Genomic DNA, 22,196 nt, shown 5'->3' with positions numbered 1-22,196 from the left:
ACTACCTCCACTCACAGTCTTCGTGGTTCAGATGGAGCCAAGCTCGCCCTGGCTCCAGGGGCAGCCAATCAGAGTTTCCCAACATCCTGGCTTCTACAGCGGTTGGTTCAGGTTCGGTCCCCCATTTGTACCAATGAGAACCAATCCTGGGGCTTAAGCTTGGACTTATCGGAAGATTCTCTGTTTCAGGTAGAATGGGTCACAAGGCAGGGTAGGGGCCTGGAGTAGCCAATGACCACCAATTGGTGAAAGCCTGCCTCTGAAGGGAGCCGCCACAGTCCCCTGCTGGGACTGGCAAAAAGATAAGGAGAGAGAGACTTGTTCTGTTGGAACACCCTGATCAAGCCACGTCTGAAGCTCACTCTGGGGACTTTCAGTTACAAAAGCCATGAATCCCCTCTTGACTTTGGGCCAGTTTGAGGTGTATTCTGACCCTTGCAGCCAAATGGATCTTTACCAATACACATTTGCACAACCTTAGATCTAGATTCATACAAATACTCTCACATGCAAGGCTTGATTCAGTTCCTAGAGCAGCTCTGGGAGGTAGGCATTATCATGCCCATTCCACAGAGGAGGCTAGCAAGGCTGGAAGATGGAGTTGCTAGAAGCAGAGCCAGGGCTAGGACCCAAGCCTGGAGGACGAGGGTATGGCACACAGGGTCTCCCCTGGGAACTTCTTTTCAGTCTTGAGCCAGACCTCTGTGCAATCCCTTTGCCTACCAAGGCCCAAGACCAGCCCATTTATATTCTTTTTCCTGGCCACTGCCGCCCTCGGCCTGGGGCTCTTGTCAGCCAGACCCTGCTGCCTATTCAATGCTGTTGTGTGCCAAGCCCTGCTCTCTCACACTGGGATACAGCAGTGAACAAGACAAGCGCTTGTGTTCTGCAGGGTGGAGACAGACTAAAAACACGCAAAGGAAATATTTCCAGGCAGGGATACGTGCTACACGGAAAACAAATGAGCACAGACTGGGGAGAAGCATAGAGAACAGAGGGAGGAGGGGTTGCTAACCAGGATAGGTAAAGCCCCCTCCTCTGAGACCCAAATGACGAGAAGGCGGCTGCAAAGGCAACAACCCAGATAGAGAGCAGGGCCAGTGCAAAGGCCCTGGGGCGGGGCTGGGTGGGAGAAATGACATGGCCCATGTGGACAGAGGGCCAGGAGGGAGGAGAGGCAGGCAGAGGCAGCCACTCACTGGGCCCTCGCAAACCGCGGGTGCAACTCCATGTGAAGTGGGAAGCCAGAGCAGGGGAGGGACAGCTGGTGCTCCTCCTGGAAAGAGCAACATGGTGGCTGTGGAGGCTGCGTGGCTGGGGCAGAGGAAGCAGGGAGCCCCCAGCCCACCCCGCCCCACCAGAGCCCTGAGCCAGCCTGGGCTGAGGAGCGATGCACCCTGACAATCTTAAGCAGATGAGTGGTTTCTCCACCAGCCTCCGGCTTCCTTTTGAAGACTCACCCCAGGGATCAGCACCCCACAGAAATGGTCTGCAGTTTCTTGTTGTCACCACTGACAAAGGCACACTTTCTCAGACCCCAGGGAATTTGAACCAAGGGAAGATCCTTGGAGGAGGAAAAGAGTCCCCCTAATGCCAGGGACTCTTTTCCTCCTCAGTAGCAATCTTTGGAATTTGGAAAGTCCAAATCCTCCACCCCCGGCCCCCTGCACGGCTTCAAGGGGCCGCAACGTGAGCACATGTGGACGCCGTGCCTGTGCCCCCGTGGCCCACATGGGCTGATGACCCCCGGCCGGAGGAAGGGAAAGGAGGGAGCCCCTTCCCTGGGAAGGATCCTGGTGGAGGAGAGAAAGGCCCCACGCTGCGGGAGCCCAGCCGCCGCCCGCCTGTCTGTTCCCATCAGGACAGCTATCAGCCTTACTGCTGTTTTATCTGTGTTTATTTCTCTGTGTGCCTGTGTCTTGCTCTATCTTCTGATGTGTCTGTCTCTGGGCCATCAGGTGCCCCCTTGGCTGGAGCCAGTGTCTCTGAAGACAAGCACAGGCCCACATCCTCCTCCCAGAGCCGGTGTGCACGCGCTCTAGCCGCGGGGGCTTTGCCGCCTCTCGGAGAAAAAGCAAAAACAGCTCCTCGGTGGCACATCACTTTACAGTTTGCATTTCTCCATCCCACGCGCATGTTTAATTATATCCTCGCCATGTTCCTGAAGGAGTTTAGGGTGCTTCGCAGTGACACTGTGGGGTGCGCGGGCACAGACTTAGCATGCTAACTCTCGAGGAAACTGAGGTTCAGTGGGGCTTTGTCAAGGCCATGGAGCCAACGTGTGTTAGGGGCAGGGCTGGGGTCAAGCCCCTGACTGCTCCTGCAGTGGTTTCCACAGCCTCCCTCTCTGGGGGTTCAGAGCTTGCACGACGTGGGGGTGTCCTGGGCTGCCCTCCCCTGTCATGGGCTCAGCAGGTGGAACCGGCCGCCTTCTGGCTCTCTGAGGCCCCTGGTCCCAGCCTCAGCCTTTCTGCCTGAAGTTACTGGGGAAGGCTCTGCGGAGCAGAAAGTTGGAGATCCCATGGGAAGTGGGGGAGGGGGAGGGGACTGAGAGGGCCTGAGTGGGCCAGAGGCTGGGGTGGTGAGGGCGGCTGTGCAGCCTGGCCGTGAGGGGCTGAGGCTTGGGCAGGGCTGGAGGAGTCTTCAGGGGGTGTGGCCGGGAAGAGCAGGGGCTGCCCAGCTGACACCAGGGGACAGGATGACTCAGAGCAGAGCTGCAACAAAGGAGGGGGCAAGGGGGACGCAGAGGCTTGGCAACCGTTCTCCCAGCTGCTCTGGGTTTGAAGCTGAGCCACTTTGCTGGCTCCAGCACAGCGCGAACAGGTGGCAGCAGGATTGGCACAGCCAGGAAAATCCATCTTGCAGAGGCCAGCATGCAGCAGAGCGGGAGAGGAGCGGCCAGACGGAGGGAGGGCGCAGAAGGAGAGAAGGGAGGGCTGCAGAGGGGACCCTGCACCCGGGGATAGCTCCGCCCCCACAACGTTGGTGTGTGCCCACAGCAATCCCTGCACTCAGAGCCCTCAGGGACCACGGCTGGCCAGGTTCCCTCCCTGGAAGGCACCCCCAGGACACCTGCCTTCCAGCCAGCTGCCTCTCAAGCTATTGTCAGGTGGGCTGCCTGGCACAGGGGACACCTGAGCACCTGGGGTGCAGGGAGGCACCTGGGCCTCCCAGGTGGGCTCCCAACTCGAGGAGTGGCAGGTTGAAGTTTCTTGTCTGGCAGCTCTTTCAGGTGGGAGCCCCCAACACATGCTGAGGTGTCTGTGACTCAGCCTGGGCTGGGCTCATTCAGCAGTGCCCTGGATCACACCTCATGGGCTCTGCCAGAACCCCACGAATGCCACCCATGAGCGAGGTGCCGTTCGCCACTTGGCAATCACAAGACTGTGTGTGGTGTCACCTAAACATCCAGCTGATGCCCCAATAAACCAGGTGGCTGTGGCATTCACTCAGTCCCCACTGGGTAGATGCCAGTGAGGGGTCTACCTTGGGCCAGGCACTGTTCCAGGTGTGGGGGACGTGGCAGGAGAGATGACAGGCAAGGTCCAGGCTCACGGTGCTCATATGGTGCAGGGACAAGTCAAACAAGTGAACAGGGCCATCTTACATGGTCATGGGTATATGCAGCAGCAAACAAAGTGGTGGCAGAAGTAGCTGGAGAGGCAGCCTTCTAGATGGAATGGCCACAGAGGGCTGCTCTGAGGAGGTGGCTCAGACCTGAATGAGGAGCTGGTCGTAGGAAGGGCTGGGGAAGAGGGTTCCAAGCAGGAACAGTACGTGCGAGGCCCTGAGGCCCTTGCACATACTGTTGGCCTGTTTGAGGGACAGAAGGAAGAACAGTGAGGTTGTCAGCAGGCAGTGCCTGGATCTTGCGGGGCCCGAAGGCCATGGGAGGAGGGGAGCTTTTGTCAGAAGTGAGATGAAAGCCTTTGGAGGACAGATCCATCTGGTGGCTGTGGGAGGACAGATTGGCCAACTGGGGTGGGGGGAGGGGCACTGGGCGACCAGGCAGGGGCTGCTGCCGAGTGAGATGAGGCAAGCAGGACTGGCGCCGAGGGGAGAAGAGGCGAAGACCATAGAACCTGCTCTGGCATTGATACAGAGAAGAGTTAAAGGCCCAGTCAGGGTTGAGCTGGGGGGCTGGTGTTCCCCAGGCTGGGGAGGACTGGGGACTCCTGTGGAGTTAACCAGGGAACACAGAGGACATTCTCTCTCCTCTTTCAAAAGGACAACTTAGAGGGGATTCCCACACTCTCTCGGGCCAGCTAGCCCAGAGCCCGGACCCCACCTGAGACAGCTAGGCCCACCCTACCCCATAGACACACACCCCAGACCCCGCTCTCCCCTGCACTCTGAGTAAGTTGTGTCCTTCTCGAAGATGGACAGCACTTTACAAACTCCATATGCTCAGTTTTCTTTTATTATTTTAATTTCTAAATACTTGGGAAGGTTTCCAGCATTGGCTTCTGCTGTGATTCTGGTGCCAGCAAACACACTTCACTCTCTCCCCTCCTCCTCATCCCTTCCATCATCCAAACCACAAAGATTTCTTCCAACTTGGAGAAGAACTGGGATTCAGGGAAAGAAATTCAGCCAGCAAGTGGGTGCCCCGTGGGCCTGGCCAAAGACCCAGCTGCCCAGCCAGGGCCAGCGCGGGCAGCAGGGAGGGCCTGGCCTTGCAGGTGAAGGCCCAGGATCTCACTTAGCGGGGAGAGCGGGGTTCTAAAGATGCTGGAAAAGGCCCCCCACACACAGAATGGGAACTGCAGGCTCCTCACAGGGCCCTCACCAGGAACCACCTGCAGGCCTCTCCCCTTCCTGGGTCCCACAGGGTCTGACCCCCTGCTCCTGCCCTCCCATTAAGGCCACAGCACCTGCGTCCTCCAGCAGAGCTGGCTTCTTTCTGTCTCTGGCACCTCAGGGACTTTGCTTTGCTCTGCCCTCTGCCTGGAATGTTCTCCCCACTCCAAACTTTTACGAAGCTCACCCTCTTTCGCCTAATGTTGCCTCTTCTGCAAAGCCTTCCCGGACAGTGAATCTGAGCTGGCTCCCCTAAGCAACCTTTGTGGTCCTTGTCACTACCTAGTGCTTTGATGACGCGTTCCCATAAGAGCAGGGGCCTCGTCAGCCTCTGCTCCGCGTGCCCCCAGCTCAGGAGTGGTGCCCGGTGGAGCGAGGCTGCGTGAAGGAGGAGTGGGTGAGCCGGTTTCCCAGGTTTCCTGCCCGTGTCCTCCTCCTGCCAGCTCCCGTCTGTGGTCGGGGAATTGGGTGTTCTGGAAAACTCTTAGCTGCGCATACAGAGGAACAGGAATAGGAAGACATTTACTGACTGGCCGCACATGCCAAGGGCATACATGTGACCACATTCAGCAGATCAGCCCCATTTTAGACATGAGGAAATGAAAACCCAAAAGAATAAGGGACTTTCCCGTAATCAGGCAGCCTGCGACAGGGGCCATGGTGGGATTCCTGGCTTTCCCACCCCGCCAGGCCGTTGATGGGCCATGGGGAGACGACCGATTTCCGAAGAATCGGAATAATAAAGTGCACTTAGCACCACACACTGTTGACTGTAAGTCAATGCCACTTTGATGACCCTGAAGGTGATGATTTCAGAGCCCTGCGGGGCACTGGCACCGCTGAGTCCCATCTCACCGGAAGGGGCCGCACCTGTGCACGGCGTGGGGCTAACGTGTGTGACCAGCGCGCCCTGGGGGCTGCTCTCCGGGCCACAGCCCTTGTCTCTGCAGACTGTCCTTCACATTTTTGTACGGAAGAAAGGACGGTGCCTTGATGTGGCGTCTCCTTCGGCTGCAGCCTTGACCAGCGGGCGTCTCCAAGACCAGCCTCCACCAGGAGGAGCCGGCTACGTGAGCAGCATCTCTAGTGCAGCACTTCTGCTCCCTCGGCCTGTGGCGTCCCCTCCCAGCATGGCCACTCAGCCGCAGCCTCACCTCCTCCGAGCCCGCGCTCCAGGCCACGCTTTCAGGGCTCGAGCCAGCGCATTTGCAAAGTAGCTCCCCCTGCAGCCACTGCCCTTCTCTGCTGCCTTGCCTTCCAGTCACTCCCCAGCACCTAACACATCATATATTTTATTTATTTTGGCAACATCTACCCCCTACTGGCCCCTGCTAGACTGCAAGCTCCACGAGGGCAGGCCTTTGCCCGCCCCCAGCACAGCAGCCAGCACACGGTAGGCAATCCACGTCTGTGCAGCGAATCTTTCCCAAACTCCCCTCATTCACATTCCACCGTCAAAATTTTGGTCACATCTATGCCTCACTTGTGCTATTTAATATTTTTCTTTCCATCAGCCCCCTTTAAAAAACTTAAAGAAATGAAATGTAAAAGAAAGCTTTTTTATCACTGCCATAAATGGAAAGCCAATATCACTTGCCATAAATAGAAGACAACTGTTAAAATAAATGCCACGAAAACAAAACAATGTGATGAAATTTGAGCAAGAGCCTGTTGCCTGTGGAAGGCAGCATGGCTGGGGCCAGCTCTCTCTGTGAGCAAGAGCTAGCACCAAACCAAGACTTTGTCCTTGACAGAAGGGTTTAGAGAGAACCGAATAGGGAGTCACTTTCTCACCACGTGAGCCCGGCAGTGTGACTTAACTCCATTCCCAGCACCTCCTGAGATCATCCCCTGCCATGGTCCTCACCCTGCACTCTGGGGAACGCGGGGTCTGGAAAATCTGGAAGGGCTGGATGTGGAGGGGCTGCTCCCCAAATGCACCTGGCACTTGAAGCCACGCTAGCCCCTAAAGTGACTTTGTGGGAAGTAGGAAGAGATGCTTTCTCCTGGGGAGGTGGCCCTGAGGATAGAGGGCTGGGCAACTGGATGGTGCCTTTGTGGGCAGAGAAAGGTACCCTGTCCCCAGGATCATGCCTTCCTGTAAGGCTCCCAAGACAGCTGCTCTGTCTCTTGATCTCAGCTCTTACCCGGTCTCGCTTGTGTTGTGGCCCGGTACGTTCTGCCTGAGCCTGTCTTCCTCACCTGGGAGGATCTCCTGTCTTCCACCATTTGGCAGAGGGTCCCACATATGACTGGCCTTTGGGAAACATTTGGGGACTTAAGTGGAATTGATGATTAATTGAACCTCAAATAGCCAACATTTCCTCCTGTCCAGAAAAATAATACCAAAAAATTCATCTACTCACGGAGCCCTGGATTTTTCCTGAAGTTTTCCCAGCACCACATGGGTGCTTGGGTATTTCCCCATTCCTACATCCTTTGGAAAAATTTTGCCTTCATGACTCCAAGGCTCTCTGCCTTGATCTGTTCTCTAGCTGGTTCAGCCCTCAGGGAGCTTTAGTTAGAATGCTTTGTGTTGCAAGTGACAAGAAAACCCGTCTCATTGGTTACATCATAGGGGAGTTGAGTAAGCTATATAGTTTTAAAGTCTGGAGGTAGTGTTAGCTTTAGGTGAGGCTTGGTCCAGCAGCTCCAAAGATGTCACCAAGGACCTTATTTCCCATCTTCCCATCTCTCCAGTCTGGCTTCCATGTTGTGAGTCTCATTCTCAGGCTCTGTCTTTTTCCTGGTAGCAAAGTAGCTGCTCCCATTTCAATCTTTTACCATGACCTTCAGGGAAACAATGAAGATCTCTCCCAGAAGCTTCCATGGAAGGCAGGGGAAACTATGCTCTCCCAGAAACACTAGGGATATTCTCACATCTTATATCTCTGATTGGGTTACCTGCCCATTTCTGAACCAATAGCCACAGCCAGGAGTAGGGGATATGCTGAGTGGCCAATCAGGGCCTGCTCCTGAAGGTGGAATCAGCTCACCAGTCTGGGCTGAGAATGGAGGAGGGATGTTCCCAAGGCGAATGCAGGTGAAGGTTCCCAGAAGGAAGAAGGGATGGATGTTGGGACCAACCACAGATATCCCGTATCTGGGGGAGGTGAGTCAAGAAAGCCACTGTGGGACTTGGTGGACTTTTGTAGTAGCTTCTCTTCCTCCCCAGGGTGCAGTCAGGTGGGACTACAGGTTGGGACCGATCTGTGAATGCCGGTGCTGCTGGGGGGGAAGGGACAAGGGTGAGCGCACTCCCACCTGGAGACATAGAAGGTTAGGACTGGGGGGACCTTGCAATCAGCAGCTCAGGGGCTCAACCAAGGGCCAGGGACACATTTCAGGAGTACAGGAACCTTCCAAATCACTTACCAAATTTGTGGGGTCCTCTGTGTACTTTTCTGGGCAGAGGGCCAACAACTTAATGAAGTCTCAAAGGGGTTTATAGCTGAAAAGAAGTTTGCCAAGAGGGGCTTGCTCAAGGTTGAGCACAGAGCTGGTGGCAGAATCCAGATGGCAGCCTGGTCTCCTAACTCCCCCCCACGCGTCGGAGTGGGGTGTTGGCACCCACGTGCTCCTCGTGCACAAGGCACACCACACGCCTCCTCTCGTTTAATCCCCTTCTTCATGTGACCTAGGAAGTAGCTCCTGTCTCCATTTTGCAGATGAGAAAATCGGGGCTCAGGGGAACCTGTGACTTGCTCGGCCCCTAAGTGGCGCAGGGGGTTCAAACCCCGCTGTGACTCCATAGGCTCCCCTCTATCAGCACACCAAGCGGCCTCGGCCTGTTTTGTCTCCGATGTTCCTTAGAGCCACCAGTGACGTGAGAGCAGGCAGTGGTGTCTTGAAGCTGCCAATCTGCAGCCTCGACATGAGGAAACGGTTTCTGAAAGGGAGTCCGTTTTTGCTGGGCCACTGAGGATGTCCACCCCGGGACTGACAGGTGATCTCATTATGCTGTTTCACTGCCCAGAGCTCCAGGTCCCTTACCTTAAATGGGACCAACAACTCTTACAGGCTGTTTTAGGGATCCCCATGGGTCCTTGTTGGGACACCACCATGTGCATGGCCAGGCCTGATGCTGGTGAGAGGGTGCTCTTGGGCTTGTGGCCCACGGTGTCCCCTAGAGGCCACGTGGTTGCACACTCAGGGACCCCACTTCTCCCTGGCCTGGGGATGATCTCCCCCCCACAGAGGAGGTGGGAGAACCATTCAGAGTGACAGCGTGGCTTGGGAAAATGGGCTAACATTTGGGGCGTGCAGTCTCCGTGCCAGATGCTTTGTGTGTATTATCACGCTCCAGTCCCTTAGCATGACCCAGCGGGTGCCATGGACACCTCCATTCTGCAGACAAGGAAAAGGCAGCCCGAGGGGGGAGTCACCGGGTCCAGGTACCACGACCGTGTTGAGGCTGGGGTTGGAATCCAGGTCTGTCTGAGGCCGACGCTGTCGCATCTGTCCCCTGCCTTGTCCCTGTGAGCCCCAGGGCAAAGTCTTGGCGGGGCCAAGTCCCACACTCAGGACAGCCTGACCACCACTTCATTTAGACCTGTCCCTTGCAAGTCGTCAAAGAGGTGCCAGGGGCCACAGCCGGGCCCATCCCTATGGCTTCTCCCTCTCCGCTTCCCTCCCAGCCACCTCCAGTGCAGGGTTCAGGGGCCCCACTGGCCCAGCCAGGGCCCAGCTGCCCTGTGGGTCCGGCACAGGGGATGTGGGGGCTTCCTGCTCTGTGTGCAAAGCCACTGCCGCCGCACACGGCCCCGAAAGCCATAAAGCAGCTGAGGAAAAATGACGGCGGCTGAGGAAACGAGCCACGAAGGAAATTAACTCGCACCCAGGGAGCTGCGCGGCTTTCTGCTGACAGAGAGGGCCCGCCACCTCATAAAACTAAACACTTAAACTCGCCTCTTTACAATAATTACAGCGCCTTGAATGCCTCTTCCCCTGCCCCAGCCCAGGCTGGCTGCTCGGGGGGCACGAAGGGGGACCCATAGGCGGAACCGTGCCTGGCGAGGGAGAAGGGGTGGGAGGCAAATTTGCCTGCTGATTGGGGTGCCTGCAGCTGGGGGTCCCGCCAGAGAGCCAGGGGATGTGAAAGCCAGATGGGGACGTGGGGACTGGCTGCTCCAGCCTCCTTGTTTGACAGGTGAGGAGCCTGAGGGCCCAGAGAGGGCTTATGACTAAGGGAAGGTCACCCAGCCGGTTGAAGGCAGGACTGGACTGAAAGCAGCTCCTCTCCCCGTGGGCAGTGACAGCTACTTCCCCGGATCACAGCCCTATCCACCTGCCTTTCCTGAAGGCCTGTGCGTGAGCCAGACCCTGTGCCCATGTGAGAAGACAAAGCGCCTGCTCTCGGCCTCAAGAGTGGTGGGCAAGCTCCTGGGGCATGGCTGCGTCTGTCCCCTTCCCACTGTGTCTCGGCCCCCAGAGCAAGACCAGACTCCAGGTGGGCCCCCGGGTAACACCCGACTCTCAGGGAGCCAGTTTCGGGGGCTTTGGAGTAGCAGTCCCGAACTCCCTACGAGAGAACCAGTGTTGTCTTCACCCCCAGCCATCAGGGGCAAGCCCAGAAGGACACGGATGTGGACAGAAGCTTCCAGCTGCGTAGATGTCTTGTCCACCAGAGGGGCAGGTGTTAGTCTCTGAGCCTGCAGGTGCCACGGACGAGGGGTCCATCGCTGTGGGTCCAGACTGGGCTTCTGCTTCCGACAGCAACATGCTGTTCCCTGGGCCTTGGACCTCGGGGATCCTGGGCTACCTATCAGCTCTGCTGGGGACGATATCTGCCATCTGTGACCCCCATCCTGCTCCCCAGGCCCAAGTCCAGCCAGCCCCCTGCACCCCCACCCCCACTCCTCCTTCGGACTCCTTCCCCAGCAACAGCCTTCCTCTCCGTTGGCACACGCTGCCTTCTGTACTTCCACCCCCAACAGTCCCCCTCCCCAAGTGGGGGACAGCTGTTGTTTTTTCCTGCAGGCATCTTTCTGCTCTGCGGGACCACCCCTCCCCCTCATTCAGACTTCCAGCTTTGGCAGGAGCTGCTCACTCGGGTGAGGGGGCTGGAGGTGGCTGGGGGGGTTGACTGGGCACAAACCCCAGGCCTAGCCAATCAGCGTTTCCCACCACCCTGGTCACCGAGAGTAATTTGAAGCTGTTCAGGGAACCCAAAGTCTAACCACGGCAAATCCTGGGACTGGAGGAAGAGGACTGTGTCTCTCTGCTGGAGTCGCCGGAGTTGTCAAGCTGGGGCTGTACACCTGGTGCTGAGGACTGGAGAATGGAGCCTGGGGGCGGACTTCAGCTCCTAAGGACTTGTGGAGCACCTGGATGGAGCCATGCCTGAAGTTATGTGGGCCAAGAAATAAAAATAATTACCATTATTGTGATTGTAATAATTATTTCACTATTACTATTTTGCTTCGGTGAGTCTGAGTTTAGTTTCTGTCACTCACAACCAAGAGGTTTCAATATGGCAAAACATCTTGTTTAGGGATTCACCTAACTGGGTAACGGCCTCTCCTCAGTTCCTTCCCACCAAGCGGCCTAGAACCTTCCTGGGCCTGAATCTCTCGGCTGTTATCACGAGCAAAGGGCGATGTCTCTTTGCTGTGTTCAAAGACTCTGCCGTCCCTCACTCTGGGAACAACTGCGTTAAGTAGAGAGTCTGTTTCCCCTGCCCCGGCTCGTGAAGGTCCTTCCCAATCAAGACTTTCCCCCAGACACTGGATTCCAAGAAAGTGAGGAAGAATGGAGCCAATTTAGCCAGGTCTATAGTTTTACGTGTTCCGTGGTGAGTGTAGTTCGCACACACATGCCTGTGTTAGAAGGCACATCTGGCTATTGAAAATGAAAGAAAAAATAAGGGTGAGTACATGGTGGCCCTTGTTCCCTGGCTGGCCTCAGCACCCACCCCTCCCCTGTGGATACTTTCCCTCTGGAACCACCCCTCTCAGGGAGTAGTCCTGGGACAGGCATCTGGGTGAGGCTGGGCCCTCCAGAGCCTGCCATCCCCGATACAATGATGTCAGGGTGGACACACGACCCTGGCCAGGCCAAGAGGACTCAATTCTGGGACATTGATCACATCCATGAAAAATGAGGCACTTCCTTCTGTCTGGGGTTTCTTGGCCTGTAGAATATAAATCTGGAACTCCTGGGGACCTTTGTGGGAAAAGAGTTTGTCAAAGAATGAAGCCAATGAAGAGGAAACAGACCTGGTTGAGGAGAGAGAGCAGAGTCCCCTAACAGTGTTCTTACACCGGGATCCAGCCATGCCTGATGCTGTAGCTCATGTCCTTGACCTTCTCAGCTCCCTTCCCTTATTTTCTTGAGCCAGTTTGAGTTTGGTTTCTGACTCTTGCAAACAAAAAAGTATTAATATAGAAAAGTATTCCAAATTACTTGTTTTAAGAAAATGATGGTGACAACATTTTATAGGATACCGAAGTCATGTATAACTGTTATAAAACAAGATAAACACGATAAAAACAGGGTTTGCTGGGCTCTGAGAGGAGCCTGGCCTCTCTGTGTAGGCTGGAATCTGAGTAGCTGGGGTAGACAGAATGGTGCTTTTGTCCTGCTCCTTTGGTACACGCGGTGACTGAAGTGATGGGGTGGTTTCCAGGAGCCACACTTACCAGGTGGCTCTGTTCAACCATGTTGGCTGACGCAGGCTTTTCCTCCCTTTCCTATCAGGGAAAAGCAGGAGGCACCTTTAGTTAGGAAGCTGGGAGGCTGGCCCAACATGCCACCTCCTGCCCAGAGGGGAAGACAGTGTGGACTCCGGGCACAGCAGGGGCTGGGAGTCAGGGCCCCCAAGCTCATCTGTCCTGTTCCTGGGGTCTCCAGGCACAACTTACAAGCTGCGCCCTGCACAACTCCAGGGAGTGCCACCCGGTGACCATGACGGGAATGCCCCACCAGGACACTCAACACGGGGCCTTGCTTGTTACCAGCCCACTCCTGGTTGGCAAAGCGTTCTAGCTGGAAGACATGTTACCCAAGAAAAGAATTTCTATCAAGGCCCAAGTTATCAATAAATTGACTTTAGAGTTCTGTTTGCCTCTATTTCCCCTTTCACACAAAGGAAACAAGACACAGATGGCTTTGAAGATTTCTCCAAAGGGAGTTGCCAAAGCTCCTTAGCCCTTTAAATTCTTTCTTTCTCTTTCTCTCTCTGCCTTATTTTGCATCACTCAGACTATGTGTCACTCTCCTCAAAAACCTCGATGGCAGCCCACTGCCACGTGAACTGAATCCAGAGCTTTTGCCCTGATCCTAATGCCCTCTGGGCTGTGCGCGCCCCGCGTCCCTCTCCAGAGCTTGGTCTTACTACCCCAGGCACGCCGGCCGCTTGCTGCTCCTGACCACATCCAGTGATGGCCTGTCGAGCTCCCACTGCTCTGTCCTCTGGACACCGCGTGGGCTGACAGCCACTATTTGTGATGCTCCCAACACGTGCCAGCTCCCTCACGCCCTGCGTCGGCCTGGGGGGTGTACCCATCGCTGTCTACGCTAGGCACAGGGTGACAAGCTCTCAGAGAAATCAGGCGACTCGCCCCAGGTCACATAGTCATGGGAAGAGAGTTGAGAATCCAAACCCCTGTGTCTGCTCCAACCCCAGACCCTTCCCAATTCCGGGATCCCTGTCCCCTTCCTGCTTGTAGAGACACTGCAAACGCCACATCAGGTGCCCTCCTTGCTGAAGTGCCTCCCCTTAAAAGGTGATTGGCACCTTTTTTATGATCATACCCCATGTTCCAGGCAGGTTTCTGGCAGGAGAGGGAAGGCTGCTCAGCTAGGCTTTAAGGAGTGCTTACCGGGGCCCTGTTACAGCGGTGCAGACAGGGTTGTAAGAGAAGGCACAGGGATGTGGAAGTACCAGGGACCAGCCACCCAGAACGCCTTTGTGATCTTGGCTAGAAGGGGAAGAGGACGGAATAGTGTGACCACAGCTGGGGAAGCGGAGGCAGGGAGGAGGCCCACCAGCTGGTGCTCTGGGGACGTGGCTGCTGTTAGAACCAGGAAGGGAGTGGGGAAGAAATACTCTGGCCTCTCTCTCCTCCCGCCTTCCAGTTTCCTGTGGGTGCCACCCGTGGCTGGACCCAACCGTGAGCCACAGCACCAGGGAGCCTGGGTGCGCAGCCAGGGCAGGTCTGTCTCCCAGGCTCAGAGAAAGAGGCAGAAGGGCAGGTGGGAGGGGGCAGGGGGAGGGACCTGTATTTGTTTCTGATAGCTGCTGTAACAAATGCCCACAAACTTGGTGACTTAGAGCTCATCCCCGAAGTCCAAAATGAGTCTCCACGGGCTACAGTCAGCGGGCCGCACTCCTTTCTGGAGGCTCTAAGGGAGAATCTATTTCCTTGCCTTTTCAGCTTCTAGCGGCACCTGCCTTCCTTGGACCCTTCTGCCGCTAAAGCCAGGGGTGGCCGGCCGAGTCTCACGACGCCATCTCTCTGGTTCTACAGGGGGAGGCAATGAGAGTTTGTGATGGACAAGGAGGCAGGGACCTCATTGCCAAGGTTGTTCCCTGCCAGACAAAGGGTTTGGACTTCTTGTCTAAGCCAGGGGATGACAAATATCTTCTATAGAGGGCAAGATAGTAAATATTTCCAGTTTTGCAGGCCACACGGTAGGTCTCTGCTGCAGCTTCTCAACTCTGCTATCGTGGGGTGAAAGTCAATCCAGAAACAAATGAGCATGGCTATGTTCCAATGAAACTCTACTTCTAAAAACAGGTGGCAGGCCAGACAAGCCCAGGGTCGCAAATTGGCAGCCTTCAGGCCAATTCTGTCCCACAGAGTTTTGTTTTGTTTATAGTTTTAGCCAACACTAACAGATGAGGTGATTTCACCTAAACATCCAGATTTCCAGGTTCCTTACAGATTCTGAGGCTCAGCTTGCAAGGTCTCACAGCAGTGGCCTGCTGCGGGCACTCTCGTTGGGCTGTGGGCACTCTAGTTTGCCAGAGTCCCCTCCACTCCCTATTGTCTGTCACCGTCCCCCTGCTGTGCTGCTGTTGCGTTTCGTGACTTCTCCCCCACACTGTATCAATGTCCTGGGCTGTCTAGTGACCAAGTGCCACAAATGGGGCGGCTTGAACAACAGGATTGTGTTGTCTCACAGTTCTGAAGCCTGGAAGTTCAAGATCAAGGTGTCAGGGTTGGTTCCTTCTGAAGGCTGTGGGGAGAATGTGACTCTCCTCTTGACTCTGGTAGCCTCGGGCATTGCTGTGGTTGGTGGTCTCCCTGTGTCTTCACGTTGTCTGCTCTCTGTGCGTCTGTGTGTGCCCAAATTCCCCATTTTTATAAGGACAGCAGTCAGATCGGATTAGGGGCCACCCTAATGACCTCACTTTAAATTGATGGTCTCTCTAAGGACCGTATATCCAAATACGGTCACGTTCAGAGGTACTGGGGGTTAGAACTCCAACATATCTTTTTGGCAGGGGACGCAATTCTACCCGTCACACTGAGCCCGTCCCTACACTGCTGCATGTGCCCTGGCTGGCCCCTACGGTTAGCAGAGAGGCCCCAGCCAGATGTTCCTGGCACAATCAGAGCTGCCTGTCACAGCACAGAGGACGCCCCTGAAAGGGGTAGGGGGGGCCTGGGGAAGACAGGGGCCCAGGCTAGGGCAGGGGCGCTGGGCCTGGAAGGAGGCGCCAGGGTCAGTGGGACCGGGGGTGACTTCGTGTGGCACGGTGAGAGCTTGGGGCGGGAGAGGAAGGCCGACGCCCTGTGTTCGCTGAGGGAGGAGCAAATGTCAGTGGAGGTTTCCTGCAGGGGAAAGAGCAGATTGAGATGGGGGAGAAGAGACGAACGAAAGTGTGTTCACAGAATGACGGACCTGGGCCCAGGCTGACAGGAAAGAAGATGGCGGGAGGCAGCAGGACATGGTGGATGCTGATGGGCTCACTCAGAACTGCCCCGTGAGGCACCTTCACTTACCGGTCCCTCTCCGTATCCAGACTCTTTGCAGTTTGTCCCTGCAGAAGCTCAGTGTCCCCTGACCTTCGACTTTGGGTTCAGCTGTAAGACATGACCCAGCACCCCACTGGGCCAAGGAAAGTGAGGAAATGGGGAGCAGAGCCGGACCCAGCGCCCTCCCAGCACTGCCCGGGTGGGTCAGCCCACAGCAGACGCGCTGCACACGCGAAAGCCAAGTGCACTGTCCCAGCTTACGACCTTTCGACATCACCAGGGAGGACAAGCAGTGAGTCCAGTAAAACCATACTTCACGTGCCCGTGCAACCATTCTGGTTTTCACCCTCAGTGCGGTATTCAACAAATGACATGAGATATTCAACGCTTCATTGTAAAATAGGCTTTGTGTTAGATGATTTTGCCCAACTGTAGGCTGACGTCAGTGTTCTGAGCACATTTAAGGTGGGCTGGACTGAGCTATGTTTGGTAGATTAGCTGTATTAAATGCATTTTCAAGTTATGATATATATATATTTTTGAGACAGGGTCTTGCTCTGTCACCCAGGCTAGAGTAGAGTGGTGTCATCATAGCTCACTGCAGCCTCTAACTCCTGGGCTCAAGTGATCCTCCTGCCTCAGCCTCCTAAGTAGCTAGGACCACAGGCATGCACCACGACACTGGGCTAATTTTAATTTTTTTTGTAGAGACAGAGTCTCAGTATGTTGCTCAGGCTGGTGTTGAACTCCTGGTCTCAAGCGATCCTCTAGCCTCAGCCTTCCAGAGTGCTGGGATTACAGGCATGAGACACCAAGCCCGGCCTTTTTTTTTTTTTTGAGACAGAGTCGCACTCTGTTGCCCAGACTAGAGTGCCATGGCGTCAGCCTCGCTCACAGCAACCTCAAACTCCTGGGCTCAAGCAATCCTCCTGCCTCAGCCAGTAGCTGGGACTACAGGCATGCGTCACCATGCCCGGCTAATTTTTTCTGTATATATTTTTAGTTGTCCAGATAATTTGTTTCTATTTTTAGTAGAGACAGGGTCTCGCTCTTGCTCAGGCTGGTCTCAAACTCCTGACCTTGAGCGATCCGCCCACCTCAGCCTCCCAGAGTGCTAGGATTACAGGCGTGAGCCACTGCGCCCAGCCGATGCCCAGCCTTTTGATTTATGTTATTTTCAACTTATGACGGGTTTATCAGGACATAGCCTCATTGCAAGCTGATGAGCTTATTGCTGTCTCCACTGAGATTCTAGGGCTGGTTGTTAAGCAGCAATAACTGCCTGATATAAAGTCAAATTGCACCATTTTACAGATGAGGAAACTGAGGCCTCAAATGGCAAGAGGCCTTGCCCAGTGCTAAATAAATGATAAATAGCAAAGATCCAGGTCTCTTGATTTCTAGCCTAGGATTCTTTCTTTCTATGCCATGGCAGTGACTGTCACCTGGCTTCTGGTTTGTTTATGCATTCATTCAACAAACATGTGTTCCTGGAGATACATAGATGACTAGGGTTTATCCTTGGCCCTCCAAGAGCTCCATGTGGTGGTCATGGGGAGATAGACCTCAAGAAGGCTATGAAAAATGTGACAAGAAATAACAGCGATGTGCTCAGGCACCAAGAGGAGCCACCTAACCCAGCTAGAAAATCAGAACAGGCTTCCTGGGGAACAGGGTGTCTGAGCTGAGTCATAAGAAGTGAGAAGGAATTGACCAGGCAAAACTGAGGAGGGAGGAGGTTGGCATGGGCGTGGGCTGGAGCTGGGGCACAGCCTGGGGCTCCGTGTGGGGGCTGTGGGCAGAGGGGAGCAGCAGAAGGGATCTACCCGAGCAGCCCAGTGGGGCTGGGAGCGGCAGGAGAGGGCCTGGCAGAGGGTAGGCCCACACTGGGCCTTTCTCCCATGGAGAGCGCAACCCTTTCACCAGCAGGTGATTGGGGCCATTGCAGGGGTGGCCGGGGACACATGAACTCATTCCCAGCCAGGATCTGTCCTCCCTAAAGCAAGGGGCTGGACAAGCTGGCCCTTGGGGCCCTTCCAGCTCTAAGACCACTGCGGGGTGGTGACCGGGGCTGGGCATGCCATAGAGGAGGCTGTCTTTCCTGGCCTCCCGCCCAGGCCCAGGGCTGAGGAGCGAGGGCCCCCTGCCTGTGGGACAGGGTTTGGGTGGCACCCCAGGGCGAGGGCCCTCGCTTCCACCTTGGCAAGGAGCAGGGAGCTCTCCTCTGAGCCAAAGGCTGGTCCAGGAACATGAAGAACAAGGACAAATTGGACATTCGACATTAAATATAGGACTATCCAGATGGGGGAAGTGACTTTCTGTTTTCCTTCCTCTTCTCACAGAGGGAACACGGGGGCGGTGGGGATTAGTCACTGACGCTGGGGGTGCCTTTCAGATGGCCGTCCGGGCTCAGAGAACCCATCCTTGTGCCCTGCCACAGAGCCCCAGCAGAGCCCACCGAGGAAAAGCAGACACCCCACACAAGAGCCCCTGCTTAGCAGAAGAGGCCATCCAGCCAGGCTGGCAAGAAAATCCCAGGTAATTGATGCTATTTTCCCATTGACTACGTTCTGCTAGAAGAGATTTCGGTTACAGGGTGTAATCAAATCACACTTAAGAATTCTACTAAAAGATTACTTTTATAATGAGAAAAAATGTACTTTAAAAAAGGAATCTGTGGCATAAGCTCCTCGGAGGACAATTTGGCGACGCTTTTACAAAGGAGGGGCGCGCACGCTCGGATGCGGCGGCTCCACTCGGGGGCGCTGTCTCGCAGTGTGCGTGCACACGCTCACACCGGCCTGGGAAAGGCCCTTTGCAGCAACGTGTCTGGAAGTGACGGGTGGGGGTAACCAGTGTCATCAGAAAGGGACCGAGGGGGCAAGTTAACAGAACACTGGCAGGGCGGAAGGCCACGCGAGCGCGGGCACGACCCGCAGCCGTCCGCGGGGCAGACTCGCACGCGGCGCTGTCAAACGAAAGCGCACGAGGGAGAGCGTGGGGCGCGGCCACTCCTCGGACACAGGAAATGAGGCGGGTGTATCTGGGGGTGGGTGGGACTCTGCTAGCTCCCATGGCCGTCACAGCAAATTACCACAGACACACATGGATTCTTGCACAGCTCTGGAGGTCAGAACTCTGGAATCAAAGTGTCTTCGGTGCTGTGCTCCCTCTGGAGGCCCGAGGGGAGTGTGATGGTTAATTCTGGGTGTCAACTTGACTGAGGCCCAGGGTGCCCAGCTATTTGGCCAAGCATTATCCAGGGTGTTTCTATGAGGGAGTTTTTGGATGTGATTAACATTTGACTCTGTAGACTGAACATCAGCTTTTTTTTTTCTGCCTTCAAACCTGAACCGAAACATTGGCTCTTCCCGGGTGTTGAGCTTGTTGGCCTTTGGACTGGAGCTAAACCGCCAGCTCTCCTGGGTCTCCGGGCTGCTGACTCACTCTGCAAATCTGGGGACTTTACCAGCCTCCACAATCAGATGAGCTAATTCATACACATACACACGCATATATAAATATATATAATCCACGTATATATTTTATGTATTTTTACATATAGTAAAACAAAAACAAGAGTGCTCCATTTCTCTGGATGACCCTGACTCATACAGGGACAATCCTCTTGTTGTCCCTCCCAGCCCCTGGTGGCTGCTGGCGCTCCTTGGCTCCCGGCTGCATCACTCTGATCTCTGCTCCTGTGGTCACGTTTCCTCTTCTCTGTGTCTATTTCATAAGGATACTGTCATTGGATTTAGGGCCCACCCAGGTACCCCAGGATAACTTCCTCATCTCAAGACCCTTCATCACATCTGCAATAAGGTCTTTTTTCCAATAAGGTCACATTCCCAGGTTCCAGGGAGTAGGGCACGGCTGTATGTTTTGGGGGCCGCCACCGGGCCCACCTCAGACTGCAGCTCCCTGGGAGAGCGGCGCCTGCGGGAAGGGAAATCAGCGGTGTGCGGTCCGGCTGGCGGAGGCTTGGTTTTACGATGACCCTTTCTGTATGGCTTGACTGCTTCGCTATAAACACTTATCACCTGTTTTCGCAAACCTCAAACAATAATCAGTAGTGCACCTGGCCAACTTTCGGAGCACTTTAGAAAGGACGTTTGTATCCACCATTGAACCAGAGGCCCTGAGCAGAGGGCCCAGCGCCGCAGGATAGGGTGGGTCTTCAACGTCTTGCACAGCTGGACCCATGGAAGGTGTCAGAATGAGCATGCTACGGGTTTCCAATTCATATTCAAACGAGAAAATAGTTCACTTTCTGATTCACTAAGGACATGACACCAGATGATGATAATATCGCAGTGTACCCTCTTACATTCCTGATGGTGGAAACAATTTCCAGTGTTGTCCATGCAGTAGAAATGGCCCCTAGACAGACGCCAAGGGCATCTTCAAGGCCGCTGGGGGCCAGGCGGGTGGCTGGAGCTTGTTTCTCTCGCATCTCAGGCTGGAGTCTCTCGAGGCAGACACGCTCGGCCTGCACGTTCCACACGCAGGAGTTGTCTTCACTTCCTCAAGAAATGCTCCATCTCCCATCTCTTCTTTCTCTGATCTGTGTTTTGTTTGCCTACTTTTGAGAAAGAGGGGCTTTGAGAAATCTATTCCTTTCTTCTTGACTCTCCAAAAAGAAAACCATCTGGGGAAACCTGATGATAGATGGCAACTGACACTTGGCCTCAGGGTGAGGAGACCTTGGGGGTGGGTGGGGACTGTGATAAAGAGGACAACATATGCCCTGTCTAAGGGACAGCTGTTACCCAAACCCATCCCAGTGTGGCCACTCCAGAATGTGGGCCCGGGGACGCTGAAACTCCTAGCTTTCCAGGAGAAGCTGAACATCTGAATTTTTCTGTAAACTCTTCCAATAATTTAATGTAGGAAACAGATTAAAATGTCTTTAACTGCTGTGTAGGCCCAATGAAACATGATCGTGGCAGACTTAGCCCGCGGCCCTCATTTTCAAACCTCGGTCCTCTTTTAGCACTTTAAGTTCCTAGCCAGCCTCAAGCTATGTCTTCACCTCCACTTTTACATCTAAGCAAATCCTTAATATTTCTTTTCATTTTTCTCAATTCTTAAACTGAGAGCTTCATGTGGTAGTAACAATGCCACCCAAGACAGGGGCCTGGGATGAGGATCCGCGGCCCAGGGAGGCGCAGGCAGGACGAGGGGCTCCCCACCTGCTGGGGAGAGGGAGAGCTCTGCCCAGCACAGGCCGGAGGCGTGGTGGCCGCTCTCTGGCTAGTCGCCTGGTTGTTGTGGACACGTGCTTATGTGGACTGTTCTGTTCTCAACCTAATGATGCCATTTTTAGTGACTCATTAGGATCCTCATTAAGAGTTGTTAGCACATCAAAACAATGTTGGTGAGGGCTGGCAGAGGGCGGCTTCCCGGACATTAGCAGTTGTCTGAGTTTCCTTGGAAGCAGGAAAGGGACAAAATGGCAACAAACAGATTCCCAAACGTTGTCTATTCAGAGGGTGCTGTTTCCTCACAAGCACTTATTGAGCACCCGCTGTGTGCATGCATGGGTATACAGTGGTTTCCTCTGGTACAAGAATGACATGCAAAGCCATCATGTCCCACTATTTCCCTGGTGCATCCACTCCAGCTATACTGACCTCTCTACACCTCCGCGTGTTCCCTCAGCCCTGCCTCAGGGCCCTGTCTCTTGCTGGGCCCCTCCTTGGTTTGCTCTCACTCCAAGTAGCTCCATTCTGGAGAGAGCTCCCTGACTTCCTGTCTGCTGTCAACAAACCCTTGCCCATCACTGTCCAAGCCACTGTCCTATTTTATTTACTACATGATACTGATGACCAGTTGAAATTATTGTACTTACCTGCTTACTAGTTTACTGTCTACACCCCTCTGCCAGAATGTCAGCTCCATGAGGGCAGTGACCGGGTCTGCAGGGTCCTGTCTCCCACAAGAGTGCCCAGCACATAGTAGGTGCTCAGTTAATATCTGCTTAACAAATGCAAAACAATGAGGAAGAAATAGCCCCATCCCCCCAGCTCAGGGTCACAGAGGATCTGGTATGCCCCATACATCCCCCTTTGTGTGTCTCTGAGCAGTACAGCTAGTGGCTTTGTTAAAGAAATCTGAGATTACTCTGAGGGAAAGATGACATGTGAGACGGCACATCAATGTCTTCAGTTCACACTTCTCTCCAGCAAAGGATACTATGCAGGAGCGCCAGGGCCAGCCCCGCCTCTCCCTGTGCCGGTCAGCGCCTGGAGCGAGCCTCAGGTGCCAGCAGCAGCAGGCGGAGACCAAGCAGGGGCATCCCAGGGCCAAGCTCTGCCAATAGATTATTTCTCTGAGTAATTAAGATGGAATTAAAAATTAATTCTTTCCTTCAGCCTGATTATATTTCAAGGGATAAACTGAGTGTTATGGCTTTTGTGCGGTTTTTTCTACCTAAATGAAATTGGATTGTGTTTTCAGAGATGGGGG

This window comes from Eulemur rufifrons, chromosome 7, assembly GCF_041146395.1.
Source record: "Eulemur rufifrons isolate Redbay chromosome 7, OSU_ERuf_1, whole genome shotgun sequence".
Lineage (NCBI taxonomy): Eukaryota > Metazoa > Chordata > Mammalia > Primates > Lemuridae > Eulemur > Eulemur rufifrons.
This window is presented reverse-complemented; position numbering follows the sequence as displayed.